The sequence below is a fragment of the Prionailurus viverrinus genome, chromosome B1 (genome assembly GCF_022837055.1).
Source record: "Prionailurus viverrinus isolate Anna chromosome B1, UM_Priviv_1.0, whole genome shotgun sequence".
Lineage (NCBI taxonomy): Eukaryota > Metazoa > Chordata > Mammalia > Carnivora > Felidae > Prionailurus > Prionailurus viverrinus.
In genome coordinates this window covers 132249194-132264588 of record NC_062564.1, presented here as the reverse complement: position 1 = coordinate 132264588, position 15395 = coordinate 132249194, and the positions used below count along the sequence as shown (strand labels likewise).

General features: G+C 38.4%; 1 protein-coding gene across 8 annotated transcripts in view; it reads right to left on the bottom strand.

Annotated features, from left to right (window-relative positions):
- GPRIN3 (GPRIN family member 3) overlaps positions 1–15395 on the bottom strand; it is a 67603-nt gene that overhangs the window by 17117 nt on the left and 35091 nt on the right. Inside the window, exon 2 of one of the 8 annotated variants that reach the window (XM_047856623.1) lies at positions 5854–5942. The exons of 6 other annotated variants lie outside the window; for them this stretch is intronic. The gene's annotated coding sequence lies outside the window, so the exon portion shown is untranslated. Of the gene's footprint in view, positions 1–4484; positions 4587–5853; positions 5943–15395 lie in introns of those variants that run through there. One more of the 8 variants, XM_047856622.1, reaches the window with a different exon arrangement.

Below are 15395 nucleotides of genomic sequence, written 5' to 3'. Positions count from 1 at the left end.
GCAGATATCTGACAGCAGTTTTTAGCTTTCAGATGGATGATGCAAAGACCCTTGAAGAACAGTGAGGCAAGAGGTAAGAGACTATTAATCCTTAAGAAAAGGATAAAGAAAAAAAATGTCATCTGGCATCCTATTCAACCTGATTTTTTTTTTGCTCCCTTTAATCGAGAAACTTTGCCTAGATATTTGCATTCTGAGCCCAGCAGATTGTGCCAGTGCACAGTTTTAAGGAGAGGTGATTCAATCCCAAGAAACACCCACAAGCTAGGAAAAGCAGTTCGTTCTTTCTTTAAAAATTCATACCTTCGCAGTAACAGCTGCCTCAAATGCACTTCAAAGATATTCGCTGAAAAATTGGTTCTTCCCTTCGAACTGCATCTAAAGCAAATCAGAATGGCTGAAGAGACAAAAAGGCTGTTTTGCTCAGTGCCACTGACAGTGCCCGGTAGACTTTTAACCCTAATGGTTACTTTAATAAAGGCACAGGAGAAACAAGCCGCATCCTTCTCCCCATTCAAGTCATTTGTTCCATGCTATTCTAGAAAAACAAATGCATGGTTTATTATCTCATTGATTTCCACTGTAAGTAGGGCCAGGTAAAAATCTCTTAAGAAGTAAACAAGGGCTTTAAGAAGCATGAAACCCCAAGCAGATCCCCATCTTTTGTCAAACACAAAATGTGAACAGGCGGCTTCTAAATTCACCACAGATAGAATCACACGGCTCAGCGAGTGCTTACGTTTTTACTTTCTGTATTTCAGACACAGTTCTGCAGGTGAACTTAGTTAATCCTCAGAATAACTCCATAAGGATGAACCTACTATGAGTTCCACTTTGCAGATCTGGAAGCTGCGGCAAGACCACACAAGCAATCAAGGTTAAAGACCCAATTTAAATCCAGACCCTCTGAGTACAGAGTCCATGTTGTTAACCAGTTTTACACAGGGGAGAAATAGGGCACTTTTCATGGAGGCAAGCTCAATGACCTGCGCAGGAAGCCTCATCAGACAATATAGGAAACAATGGAAAACTCAAAAAAAACACAAAAAACAAAAAAAAACCCACATAGCCTTAAACCCCTCTCACTGATTCGGATGAACAGAGGTAAACTAGACTACACAAAAATTCCTGTTCTTCATAATGATTAATCCAATTTGGACATTTTAAGGGCCACAGACTTTTCTGGGAAGCTGATGAAAACTAGGGACCTTCTCTCTAGAAACACAAACTTGCACACACATGTGTTTGCAGATAACTTTAGGGGGTTCCTGCCTGGAAACCATTCCCAGACCATCCATTAATATCTTTTTATCTAAGAAAAAAATTTTATGATAGGAAAAGATAGGATTCAGTAGGCAAAGAGGGAAAGGTTAAGACCTGAGGTCCCGGGGTGGGGCAAAACAGGTATTTGGGAACAAAGCCGGGAGCTTCTGACCACAGCAAATCCCCTTGGAGTAAGGTTCTTCTTAAGACCATAGCAGACACCACCTACTCCCCTTCAGGTTCCCCTAATTTGACAAAAGACCTAACTAAAAATTAGTAGACCATAAAAACAACTTCAGTATGGCCATAGACCACCCCTCATACAATGGCATCGAGCCAATGAGGAACGGACAACCCAGCTCCCAGAGTGATCCAGCCTATAAGGGTAGGACCTGAGAAGGAGCAAGGGGGAAAGGAAGGTGGGGGGTGATCAGAATTTTACAGAACAAAGTCCTTTGCCTATTGTGGGCATTCACTTTCTAATGTCCCCTCTCTATAAAGAGAGCTTTCATACTATTCTTACTTCTTACATTTTGATCTTCTACTCTGATAAACTTTTGCCTGCTGCTCATTTTATTTTGTGTCCACGTCTTTGTTCTTTGAAGTGCTAGACAACGAATCCGGGTATTGAGATAAAAACAACAAACAAGCCAACCCCTGCAACATCGCCACAAAATTATATTTACCTGCCTCACATTGTTGTTATAGCATTTAAAGGAAATAAGCTAAATACTTAGCATAGTTTTGGGAAGATAACAGATAATCATGAATTATTATTATTTAAAAAAATTATTTTGGCATCATTTACCCGAGGAGGCATGCATTATGCGATATATTTCAAAATGACTCTGTCTTAAGTGGTCCAGCAGAAATGTTTGCTTTTTATATTCTCCCCAACCCATCTAAAGACTATTATTTGAAGAGGAAACTTTTAGCTCATTCAAAAATTAGCACAAAAATGAGGTCTATTCTTTTTAGGTCATGGGTGACACATGAACTTTTGGGTTCTTTCTCAGCAAAATCAAGACTCAGGTTTTAATGACCTTGAAAAATTAACCCCTCAAAAGCACCATTTTCCTACCTGTGGAGATAACTCATAGCTAAATATCAACGTTTCTATTTAAAAATGCTTAAAATAAGTTGTTTTTTTTTTTTTTAATTTGAACTCTTCTGGGGAAACATGAATAAAATAATTGTTTTGTTATTTCCTCCCTTGTCTAATCAAGCTGGCTCTTCTCATTTACTCTGTTTGCCTGATGGATATTCTGATCTGAATGTTTTCCTCTTCTTTCGCAACTCGGCTCTGAAGGATTTCAATTGCGAGCGTATTTTAATTGCAAAGAGAATGCAACAGGATCTCTGGGCTAACGAATGGTTAAACAACACCCTATTAGCAATAAAATAAGAGCTCTGCATTTGCATTTTAAAATCCTGGGTGAGATATGATCTAAGCTGCCCGCATCCCAATTTTCTCAGGATATATTTAGCGCCACTCAGCCTTACAAACAAGTATTCTTGTCCTTGCTCGGTTCCTCCCTGACCTTGCTGATAGCCGGCCGCCTTTTCCCCTGGCTGCCGCACTTCCCCTCACACGCCAAGTCGAGCTCATTAAAACCAGGCCTCCGCTCCACCTGCTTTCCCTCCGGCAAAGGCGAGTGGGGGCCTAAACGGAGACCCTGGCTGCCCAGCTGCAGGCGGAAAGCTTTTAGTGATTTCTGCTTTTAGCTCACGTCAGACACGGGCCAGGAACCTCTCCTTGCACACTTGCTTCTTTAATCATTTTGAACGATGGGAACGTGCCTGGTGGCAGTACCTGTGGTGAAGGAAACAGGAAAAAAGCCGTACGTGGAGCCGGTCAGTTGGGGCTGTTCTGCTCCTAGAGAGCAGGGAAACCCCGGAGAAGGCAAATTAGGAAGTAGATAGATTCCTCAGGGCCTGGCATCTGGACCTTGTGCACAGTGCTGCCTTTCTGCTGAAGGAATCATACACATTCTTTGGGGGCGCCTGGGTGGCTCAGTCGCTTAAACGACCCCGGGACATCTGCTCAGGTCATGATCTCTAGCTTCCTAGGTTCAGCCCTGCATGGGCCTCTGTGCAGACAGCTCAGAGCCTGGAGCCTGCTTGGGATTCTGGGTTTCCCTCTCTCTCTGCCCCGCCCCCTGCTGGTAAGCGCAGGCGCAGGCACACTCTTTCTCAAAAACAAAAAACAAAAAACAAACAAACAAAAAAACACATAAAAAACAAAAAAGAAATAAACAATGGGTCACTCTCCTGCTTTACAGTCTGTAAAACACTGTTTCAGGTATCATGAGGTACTTAAAATTTTAATTTTGGCCTAAGGAGATTTTAATACATTTGAGGATGGACAATTCAGTCAGAAGTTAAAAATGAGCAAGATACTATATAATTAAGTGACTAATGCTGTGGTAATAAACCATACAGTGCTTCAAATCAGGGGAAAGGCCAATATTTTTTATTCAATTGACATTTCCTGGTAGTTTGTTTTTTTTTTTTGTAGGCTAGAAAATACTGCCTGTTAAGTCTAAAGAAAAAAAATGGACATTTAGAAATTAAGAGAAAGGTGAAGCAAGTAAGAGTAAAAAAGAATGGTCTTTGATTGAAAAGATAATAATCTCTTAAGTCAGACTGAGATAATTAGGAAGTACTGTTAAATTCATTCACTCATTTAATAAGCTGAGTGCCTTCTTTGTGACAGATATTCAGGATACAAATATAAATAAGATAGAGTCATGGTTTTGAGGAGCTTAAGGTTCCTGAAAATCATTAATTTCAATACAATAGATGTAACAGAAACCAAAAATAAAAAACAAATGCATGATGGAAGCACATCATTTTATTTGGCATAGACCTTAGGTTAGAGAGAGTGAAGAATCCTAAAGTTTATAAGACGTATTTAATGTGATCGACAAGAAGTAGATCAGAGTTTCTTACCTTGGCACCACTGACTTTTTTAGACCAGGTAACTTTGTGGGGGAGGGAAAGGGGGGTGGACTGTCTTGTGCACTGTAAGATATTTCACAGCATCTCTGGCCTCTACCCACAAGATGTCAGCAACATCATCACCCTCCATTTGTGACAAACATGTCTCCAGACATTGCCAATGGCTCCTGGGAGGCAAAACTGTTGCCAGGTGAGAACCACTGATCTAGGAGATGAGCATATTCACCTTTGATAGTAGGGAACATCTTTAGAATGAATACCTGTGAATCGATGGAAGAGACTTTGGACTTATTCCAGCTAGGTAGGAATTAATGATATAGTTTTCTGTTCTCCTGTTAGAGATAGTGCTCTTCATATTCTGCCTGTGAAAATGCAAATTGGTACAACGTCTATAGAGAACACTTTGCCAATACTTGTCAAAAATATAAGGTCACATACACCTTGACTCAGCAATTCCATGTTAGGCACTAACCTTATGAGTAAAATAAATAAATGTACTCATTGATATATGTGCAAGGTTATTCACAGCATGAAATAAAAGATTAGAAACAATCTAAATGTCCACTAGAAGGGAGAGGGTCAGTTATAAAACTTATGGTACTTTCATATAATGGTGTACTAAGCACCCATATTTAATAAGGAGAAAATCTTTATGTATTGATATGAAACAATCTCCAAAATATATTAAGTAAAACAACAATTAAACAACAAAAAGTCAGCAATAATTTATAAAGTCTTAAGATGCAAAGCAGTATGTTTAACATGCATTTGTATTAAGAGGGGAAAAGGCTTTTGCTTGTATATACAAACACTATCTCTGCAACAATAAATAAGAAATTACTATCAGAGGAGGGGAACTGGGTGTTTGGGGGATTGGATGGATGGAAGACTTTTCACTCTATAGCCTTTTTGTACTTTTTGAATTTTAAACTCTGTAAATGTATTAACTATTCACAAGTAATCAAGAAATTAAAAGCTGGTGCCCCTCAACTAGGCAAAACTGAACATTCACATGTGCTGAAGCTTTTCTATCAGTGATGATGGATTTATGCTGATTTATCCTTCTACACTCTTTCCATCTGCTCTTTGCTAAGCAAGAGGTTAGCCTGGCCATGAAATTAGATAAAGGAAACCATAATTTCCTTATCCATGTTGGTTATCTACAAGCTCCAAGCTAGGCAATGTAATCATTTTTCAAAGTCAGCAGCTGAAAAATGCTTTCTAAAGTGATGTCTGTTGGGCCACTAAAAAAAAAGTTTACTTAAGTTTCTTTTCCCAGACTCTCTGACTCCTGTTTATCAGCTGAATTCTTCCCCCCTCCCCTTTCCTATTCCTGGTAGCTCTACCAGCTGGTCCTCATATTATAAACATCCCTTCAACAATAAATCCAAGGATGGCCAAAGCCAAATCTATGAAACTGGGTCAAACATCGATGAAAATGATTAATTAATTAATTTTGTCTATATGATGAGAATTAGCTAAATGTAAAGATATAAAATTTAGAATACATATTTTAATTGCCGATTATCAAAGCCGCCTCTTCAGGCTTTCCTGAATTAATCGTATTTCACAGCAGTGCATTATCACACTACCGTACCTGTTCTTGATTCATCGATTCCAAAAACTTACCCTCCACTTGCCGCTAATGTTATCTTCCTAAAACAAACATATAGGTATGACACTTCTCTGTGCCAAACAATTTAATGGTTCTCCATTACCTGTAAAATAAGATACACTCTCCTTAGCACAGTTTAAAAAATGTGCTTCATTATCTCATTCGTTTCCCTGTCAAGACTGGTGTCCTGTCTTCATTATCATTTGCTACACCTGTATGTCACTTTTCTTACAAGCCTCAAAGAAGGTTTATCTTCATTTTTACAGATGAGAAAACTGACACTCAGAAAAATGCAGGATGCCCAAGGTTCATGTTCAATAAGTGGAAGAGCTAGAATTCAAAACCAAGTGAGTCTGATTCCCAAATTCTACTGCCTCTCAGAGCACGAGAATGGGAGGTACAGATGAACTCATTATGTATGCAGATAAAAGACAGCTAGTGAGCACATCTGAAAAGCATTTTTGAAAGGTAATTCCTCCCTAAGACCGTCCCTGATAACATTAACCAAAAGTCACTGTGCAGTCTCTCATCTCCTGCCCCAGCTTGTTTTTTGTTTTACCGACCTCAGGGCACTTGGAACATTTTGCCTCATTCTTGATTCTCCAGGCAGAGGGCACAGCCCGGGCAAAGGCAGGAGCTTGTGGGGAAGAGTGAAGAGTTCAGCTTCACAGCTGGAGCTGAGTAGGAGGGGAGGTTAGAGAAGTAAGGTGATCACACAGGGCTTCTTGAGGTCTTTGTGCAGGAGTGAGGTCCCTCTAGACGAGGCTACTGTTAAATTGCAAGTCTTCTGACTTCTACTCTCTGTCACTTCAAATGTTCTATTATGCTTACTTGTTTTTCCATAGCACTAATCACCTTTTAGTGATTAAAAGGTGATCACCTTTTAGTGATTAAAATACTGCAACATTTACCCACTTATTATGAGTATTAGATATTGATTATCTTCCCCTGCTGGAATGCAGGCTCTAAGAGGGCAGCTTTTATCTACTTTTACTCATTTATATACCCCAAGTGCCTAGTGAAAGGAATGGCCTATAAAAAGCTCACAGCAAACATGTGTTGAATGAATGAATGTTGCCTTTTGCATTTTAGCCTACTTTCATCATATGCCATAGTTTCTATGATTTTCATTTAGTTTTTACTGGCATTTGAAGGTCGATTTTTCCTTGAGGACATACATATATAGCCAAGGTAACCATATATTCTGGATGTTTTGGGGAGGAGTATATTTTAAAGATACTGAGTTATATTTCCACCATAAATATTCCATACATGCCTCAATTTTCATTTAAGATATGGTCCTAACAGAAAGGGACACACACACACACACATACACACACACACACACACACACACACACGTATATGTCTTTTGTTCTTTTTTCCTATTGGCTAATTTAGACAACAGATTCTATTCCTCCAAAGACATCTGCTATGTATGGAGATGGGCAACTTCTAATTCCATCCCTAGAAGGGGTTCATCTTATCTGGCAGCTTGTAAATAACTGATTGCAATGTCTCTTTTTGCTTAAAATACTTAGGAGAACTTGTAATATATAAATAAATTTATAGAAAAATACCAAGCATTAAACAAAATTGTTTCAGATATGTCTTTCCAACCTAGGAAATTCTTCTCTCTGCTCTTACTATCTTTTTTGGAACATTTAAAACATTTTAAAACTTTGTGATGAATTCATCAAGGTAATAGTGGCTAGGAACATACACTAAAATCCCAGATTACTATGATTTGGTACGAGTCTAAACATTAAAATGTTGTTTGATTTCCAATAACATTTCAGCTGATGTTTATTTACTATACTTTCGTTGAACCAACCTTCCTTCCTTCCTTCTTTCCCTTTTTCTCTCCTCTTCTTCCCCCTCCCACCTTTTTTTAGTTGGTATAAGCCTAATATGATTTATTTGCCAATACTTTATAATAAATTGTAAAGCATGAACATAAATTGATACGCTGCTTTTCATTACTTATATTGTAACCATTTTATATACTTTGCAGCTAAAATTATAAGATATGAAAAGTTTTCAGAAGTTTCCTAGGTGAAGCTGACAAGTTCACAGAGTTGAGAACCACCATATTATATAAAACCATCTTCAGATAAATTAATAATACACCATATTTGCTTATTTCTGTGGCAGAGATTAAAAATAATGGTCAACATTTGCAAGGGTGGGGTGAGAATGGCATTCTCGGTCATGTTATAGGTGCACAAATTGATGAAGAAAACTACAAATATCTATACCTTTTGAACCAATAATTCTACTTCTGGGAACTGAGCCTAAGAAAGCAAACAAAATAACTGGTAAGGGTTTATGACCAGTGGGTTTCATCATAGGGTTGTACGCTCTCTACATAACCTCCACCTAGCTGATGAGCTTTCCACTCCCAGTGTAAGATTTACTGATGGAACCCATGACTCATGGAACCTTGGCAGCTGGTAAGCCTGCCTGGTTTGCTCCTGTTACTCATGCAGTATGAAAACCAAGAGTCAGTGGCTCCTTCTGAACTTGTTCACGCCAGTTGTCTTTGTTCTTGTCACTGCATAATTTAACTATATTACATAAAAAAAGATGAAACTTGAGTGCAAACGTGTTTTTGTTTCTTTGAAACTAAGTTGAATGCTTAGATAAGCCCTGACGACGGTGGGTCCCTAAAAAAATGTAGTTATTGAATGAGAAGTGTGTGAGACAGCTGTCAAAGAGGAAAATAATTATAAACACTTAACATTCTTATTCTTAATTAGGGATGCTTTGCTTCAGTGTAACAAAAGTGAAGTAGGAAAATATTGAGGGTCCGTGATGAATTTATGTAAGAAAGAGGATGCAAAACTTCAACCAGGGGTTCCATTCTCAAAGAAAATATCTGCCCTGTATCACAAGGCTAGTGAACGATGCAAATTCAAATGTTTTCAGTTGGAAGAAAAATCTTAAGAATATATGTATCATTTTATAATTCCTTGTTTTCTCTAACTTTTTATCAATTGGTTCAACAAATTATGATGCTATAGGCTGCAAGAAATATACATCTAACATAGAGTATGTAGGAAATATATATGTAGAAAAAATATTAGAAGGAAATGTACTAAAATATACAGGGTCGATATATGGTGGGATTATGGGTGATTTTAAAAATTTTATTCTTTATTCTTTTTTATTTTTTTATTTTTATTATTTTTTAAAGTTCTCTTTTGAGTGGTTTTTAGTTTTTTTTCAATATATGATGTTTATTGTCAAGTTGGTTTCCATACAACACCCAGTGCTCTTCCCAAAAGGTGCCCTCCTATTCTTTTTTATTTTTAAAACCTTGTAAACGTAGGCTTATTTTAACAATGTAAAATGTAGCAAAAAAAATGTGAGGAAGATTAAGAATGGGGAAACAAGATTCCTACCAAATTGAACCCCACAGCTCCAAGGTTTCCCATTTTATAATTCATGTTAAATCTCTGCATTTCCCCATGCTAAGCATATTTATAGTGCAGAAAGTGGGAAGGGTGTTTCTCTATGAAGCTGCACTTCTAGATTTTGTTTTATCTCAATGCTCTGTCTCAGTTTTCAGATATTACACCAGTTCTTTGCCTAAATCAGCTCTGCACAGTGAGTCCCAAGTACATGATTAGACTCCACCAGGTATGTGGGAAGAAATCTGGGGTTAAGCTCGCCCAGCTGAGGTAGTCCTATATGGTGCTGCTTTAGAGTACTTAACCAGCTTTAGAAGGTCAACAATCACCCTGACCTAGAAGCACATGATGGCTCTGATTCAAGAGCATTAACATGCCTTTTCTGGGAGTTGCTTATCATTGCTTCTCATTGGTCCTTGACATTCTTTTCTATCTGGGCCCCAGTCAGTCTCTGGCATCTGGTTTAAGCCATTTAAATGCCACAGTCATTTCTTTTCTACTTCTGGCTTTAAGAAGTATTATCTTTTCTTTCTGCTTTTTTAATGCCTATAAATGCTACAAGCTTTGACCTTGAATGGGAATATTTCAGCTGTACAGGGGGAAGGAATTCAGAGAAACTCACAAAGAGAAAGGTGAAGATATAGGGAGAATATACTATTCACTCAGGGAAGGGTGGGTTGTCCTGGAAGTTTACACATAGTGTACTCATAAGCAGGGGTATCACTGAAAATGTTTATCAGCTAGTACATACCTGGATGTGCTTGACTTTATCAGTTTGGATGCTACTTGTAAAACAACTGATTCTGGTATGTAGTTACATAAAAGTGGCTACTGGGAACCAAAAGCTGAGATGGTAGACTGGCTGAGAAAGGAAAGTCTTAATGGTGTTAACAAATTTGGGCTTTCTGGTAGGCAGTAGGAAGCTACTACCTGATTTCCAACAAGCCAGTGAAACAATTAGGAAGTTTATAAAGGAAGCAGGTTTTAATCTGTACTGGCTAGCAGGGAAGAATCCACAGGTAGGTAGATCAGTTATGAGGCTACTGCTACAGAGCAGGTAAGGAGGAATCCATCTATGTTGCCAGTAGAAAGAATATAAAGAAAAAAGGGACATGAAAACTATGGCTGAGGTGGTCCTGGAGCGTCTAATGTGCTCCAATGTAGGGAGCAAGGCTGGGGGGAAAAAATCAAGGACGATTCCAAGATTTCAAATCAGAGTGATTTTTGGGGGGAGGCTGTCAAGATGACTCAAGAACAAGAATGGGAAACAAAGCTGGACTAGATTCCTAGTGGGTGTCTGTGCTGAGGGTGGGGCAATGGCATGCATGAGGAGCTGTAGCTACTCCTGCCACTGCCATCTCTCTCTCTCTGTGTCCAACTCACTCCCAATAAACATATAATCCAATAAAAATAGTGCACTTAATATCCAGCCTCCATTTCTAATTACGTTGGTCCTGCAACTCTCTTTTATATAAAAATTCTGGAACCATTACTAAGGTGTATGAGTAGTGAACGATGGAAATTGTAGGCTTACAGCCAGAGTGTGCGGGAGCTGGCTCACATGGCTGGTTGTGTTCATCTCTTCCCTACTCTGTGATCAGGAACATCATGTAGGTAGCCTGAAATTGGCCATGGTGGTGGGAATATTTACACCACAGAAATAGGCAAACTCTGCGAATATGGATGTTTTTCTCCCAGAGAACCTGTTGTTGAATATTTATACCTCTCTTGAGAAACTGGCTATGAAAATTTTAAAGAAGTGAAATTTTATAAAAGCTCTTGAATGATTATGAAGCAACATTTAACAATATCAGTTGGAAGGAGAAGGAAGAGCAGCACGTACGATTTTGAGGTACACTTGTTACACATGGCTATCAAGATTCAAGACAGGTGGGATGGCAAGATTTTTTTCCACCCAGGGGGATCTCTAAACATTTCTAAGTTAGTCGTTGGTTCCTTGAGGGAAAAACTTCTGATTTTTCAAACAGTATGAAATACTGCTTAGAGTACTCTGGCACAAATTATGTTTTTCAAAATGACCACTGTGGGTGGTTCCTGCTTTCATGCTCCCTGGTGCAACGGTCCTGCTGGATTTCCTCTACAAATTTGGTTAACAATTCAACAGAGTGGTAATAAATTTTTCATCAGGCTAGCATGCTGAATGTGTGAAACAGTTTTTAAAGAGCAAATCCCCTCAATACTGTAGGCCACTAAACTTTTTCAGGGCACCTTTCTGGAACTATGTCTGTGTTCAAATGTCAACCCCACCCCAATACAACCTCATTTGCCGGATCTTCTCCTCCCTTCTCCAAAATGCCACTGTAGTTTGTATTCACTCTTTTTATAATGAATCATTTCTAAGGCTTAATCCCTCAACTGTGAAATTTATTACAGAAATTGTTAACTAGAGCAGGCAGGATACAAGAAGTGATTATGCCTGAATGACATTTTGGTTGGATTAAGGTTAAGATACCCATTATTGAGAGATATATTCTCCTATACAGAGCAAAATACATCTCTTCAAGCCTACTCATATATTGGAAAAAACTATAGATTGTGCAACAGAGATTCCCATGTTATTCTCATGGCAATTATTAGGCTCTACAAAAGAATCCAGTCTCTTGCTATGTGGTTTGAAGCATAATTGGTGCTCAAAAATACTTCTGGAAAGAAAGGAATATTGTTTCGGTAGCAGTAGGGCTCCACTGCAGTAAACTTTAAACAAATATTTGAAGCACTAAAGGAATAAAGGTCCCTTTTGCTTGAAATATTATTTTAGAATTGTCAGATAAATTTAATCAATAGCATGTGAATCTTGAGCATTTATTCATTCTCTTAGTCATCTTGAGTATCTTTATTTCTCACTTGGGGAAAAGTATTTAGCAAGATTTGTTGACTGATTATCATTTTAAAATTACCAAAACAGAACAGACAGTGACATTAAAGAGTATTAAAAAAGTGAAGAAAGGGAGGTGGTCAATTTATTCACCATAAAAAAGGGTAAGGGAGTGGGACTGTAACTGGTTAGGGAGGATGATGGAGAAAAAAACGACCTGTAGCCTGGGCCTGAATGTTGGTGGGAAGGCTGCAAAAGTTGTTTTTAATGGAAGTTTGCAGGAAGTGGGTGGAGAAGAGAAGGCAGTAAAGTCACAAAATGGAAATTGCTGGTGTTGGGTACTGAGATGGGTCATACTGTACCATACCACAGACATCTTATGTATATGGTGTTCATGATATGAGCTGTTAGGGTGGTCATGGTAATGACAGCACTTACTATTTTAAGATTTATAAGAATGAAATTCTCTTTTCACATTCGCAATTATTTTTGGGGTATTCAACTCAAACTTCCATTTTCTCTGATTTTGTTTGGTACTTTTCTGATGGCATGTTTGTAATTATTTTAAAATAAGTGTGGTTAGGGGCGCCTGGGTGGCTCAGTCGGTTGAGCGTCCGACTCCAGCTCAGATCATGATCTCGCGGTCCGTGAGTTCGAGCCCCGCGTCGGGCTCTGTGCTGACAGCTCAGAGCCCGGAGCCTGTTTCAGATTCTGTGTCTCCCTCTCTCTCTCTGACCCTCCCCCGTTCATGCTCTGTCTCTCTCTGTCTCAAAAATAAATAAATGTTAAAAAAAAAATTAAAAAAAAATAAGTGTGGTTAGTGGGAATTTTGCTTCAATGGAATATTTAGTGTATCACTTTTTTTTTTCCTGTAAATATATCAGCTATACCAGTGGATTTCAAGCTTTTCGGACACATTCCGGTGTATAAAAAATTACATCACAACTCAGGACATATCCATTCATATCACAACCCATTCATATCCAACTGTTTAGTCTACTAAAATAAAATGTTACTAAAAACAATACTTATCTTTTGATATTTTCTGTTCAATTCCATTACATTTAAAAATGCTAACTAAAACCTACCAAATTGGTACCCATAGTGAGGAACAGACTGAAAAACAGGGAGATTAACTCAGAGATCCATAGAAAAGATAACCAGGTGGTTAACTTGGGCCTCTGGTACCTAGCACAGAATCTAACATGTAGAGCTTTAGAAATGCTGAAAACAAGAAAGAGGGAGGGAATCACATCTTTTTGGTAGGTCATTTATTTTTCTCAATTTAAAAAAGATTTGGTAAATCCATTACATGGCAATTTTACTCAGTTTATTTCATCTACAAATTTAGTAAATTTGTTCCCGAGTCTTAAATTCAAGTTAATGGATAATCTCAATTTTAACATTAATCCAACAATCACTACACATTGAGCTTTAAATCTCCAGAAGGTTATGGACAGCATGGGAGTTATAGATGTGGCTATAGGAGCTGTAGCTCTCTGGCAAGCACCATGTCCTGGTGACTGCCACATTTCAGTAAGAGACCAGGCAAACTGTGCGTATGTGTGTTTGTGTGTGCATGGGTGCGCGTACATGCATGTGCACTGTGTGGTGAGCACTCATACTTGGGGCTATAGGGGCAACTCATCTAAGAGTGAAACAGTGCCTTTGTCTAAGAAGAGAGCTTGAATACAAGACAGGGTTGGCTCTCTGATTTGAAATTAGAACAGAAGCTGGATATCTAATTTAAAATTTTTACCAGTGATGTCTATGTTGTACTATTAAAGTAGTATAATCAATAATAAAATAATAACATCCTGCTTACAGCCAGCAGCCACTTAATGCTAGATGGAATTAGCACATTCTTTGACCTTTGGTTGTATTTGAGTATGTTGGAATCAGTAGAAAAAAGGAAGCAAAAGAGAGATAAGAGACTAAGGGACAACTTTCTTCTTCCTTCTTCAGAACAGATTCCGTGACAGTTGGAACAGATTTGCTCTGGCAGTTTTCTGCCCCAGCTAACATGATAATAATTGCCTCCACTTTTGGAGGAGGAGCAAAATTTAGCCCTCCTTCCTCTTCACTCATTTCCTACCAGCTCTGCAAAGAGCTGCAGAAAACATGTGCAAACCCTTCCTTGGTTGTTATTTATTCCTTCCTTGATGAAATAGACCTTTGTTTGCCTCCTTGTCCACGTCACCAGTAATGACGAACTGTAACATCATCACTCTAATGCAATATGGGATCCTAATCAGACTGGTTAATATTTGCCGATACATTTCATAAAGAAGAAAGAAAAACAAAACCCCGATCTGCCTAACTGATCTTAACAGTGGGCCAGTTTTATGTAGAGCTCTCTCAGTTCTATAATGAATAATGTCTACAGTTAACCTAGGCCAGGCAGACAATTTCAAGGGAAAGTTCTGGCAGCCATACCTGCCTCAACAGAATTGATTCCAGGAAATTCTTGCTTAAATTAGTAGAACAGGATATAAAGTGTGCCCTGTTTTGACGCTTAAAACTATCTTTTCCCTTGGCCACATAGAAAATAATAGAGGATATTTTTTGATACTGTCAATGAATTTTGAAAACACCAACCATTGTTTCACAAATATTTACTGGTCACCTACTATGCACCAGGTATGATCATATATAATTGTATTTTATACAACTTTTACTCTTATTTATTCTATGAATTGTCTATATGCTGATCTTTAGAACCCTTTGGAGTATTTATTTTATTTCTATTATTGTAGCTTTTGCTATTTGTATTCTAATTCATATTTTAATGCAATCTTTCTTAATTATAGATCCCCTTCATTAATTAGTATTGCACTAGCCACGGTGGCCCATCAGAAGAGGGATAGAAGTGAGTAGACAGATAAGGAGAAATTAATTATTATTTAATTAACTAAACATATAGGGTCCTTTATAGAGCAGTACTCATAAACTTAGTTGAGAAATATGACTAATTCAACCCTCAGCAAAATGAGGGGAAGGTTCGGAGATTTCCCATATACCCCTGCCCCACACATGCACAGCCTCCCCTACTATTTAAAAAAAATTTTTTTAAGGCTTATTTGTTTTTCAAAGACAGAGAGAGACAGAGCGTGAGCAGGGAAAGGGCAGAGAGAGAGGGAAACACAGAATCTCAAGCAGGCTCCAGGCTCTGATTTGTTAGCACAGAGCCTGACGTGGGGCCTGAACTCACAGACAGGGAGATCATGACCTGAGCTGAAGTTGGATGCCTAACTGACTGAGCCACCCAGGTGCCCCACAGCCTCCCCAACTATTAATATTACCCACCA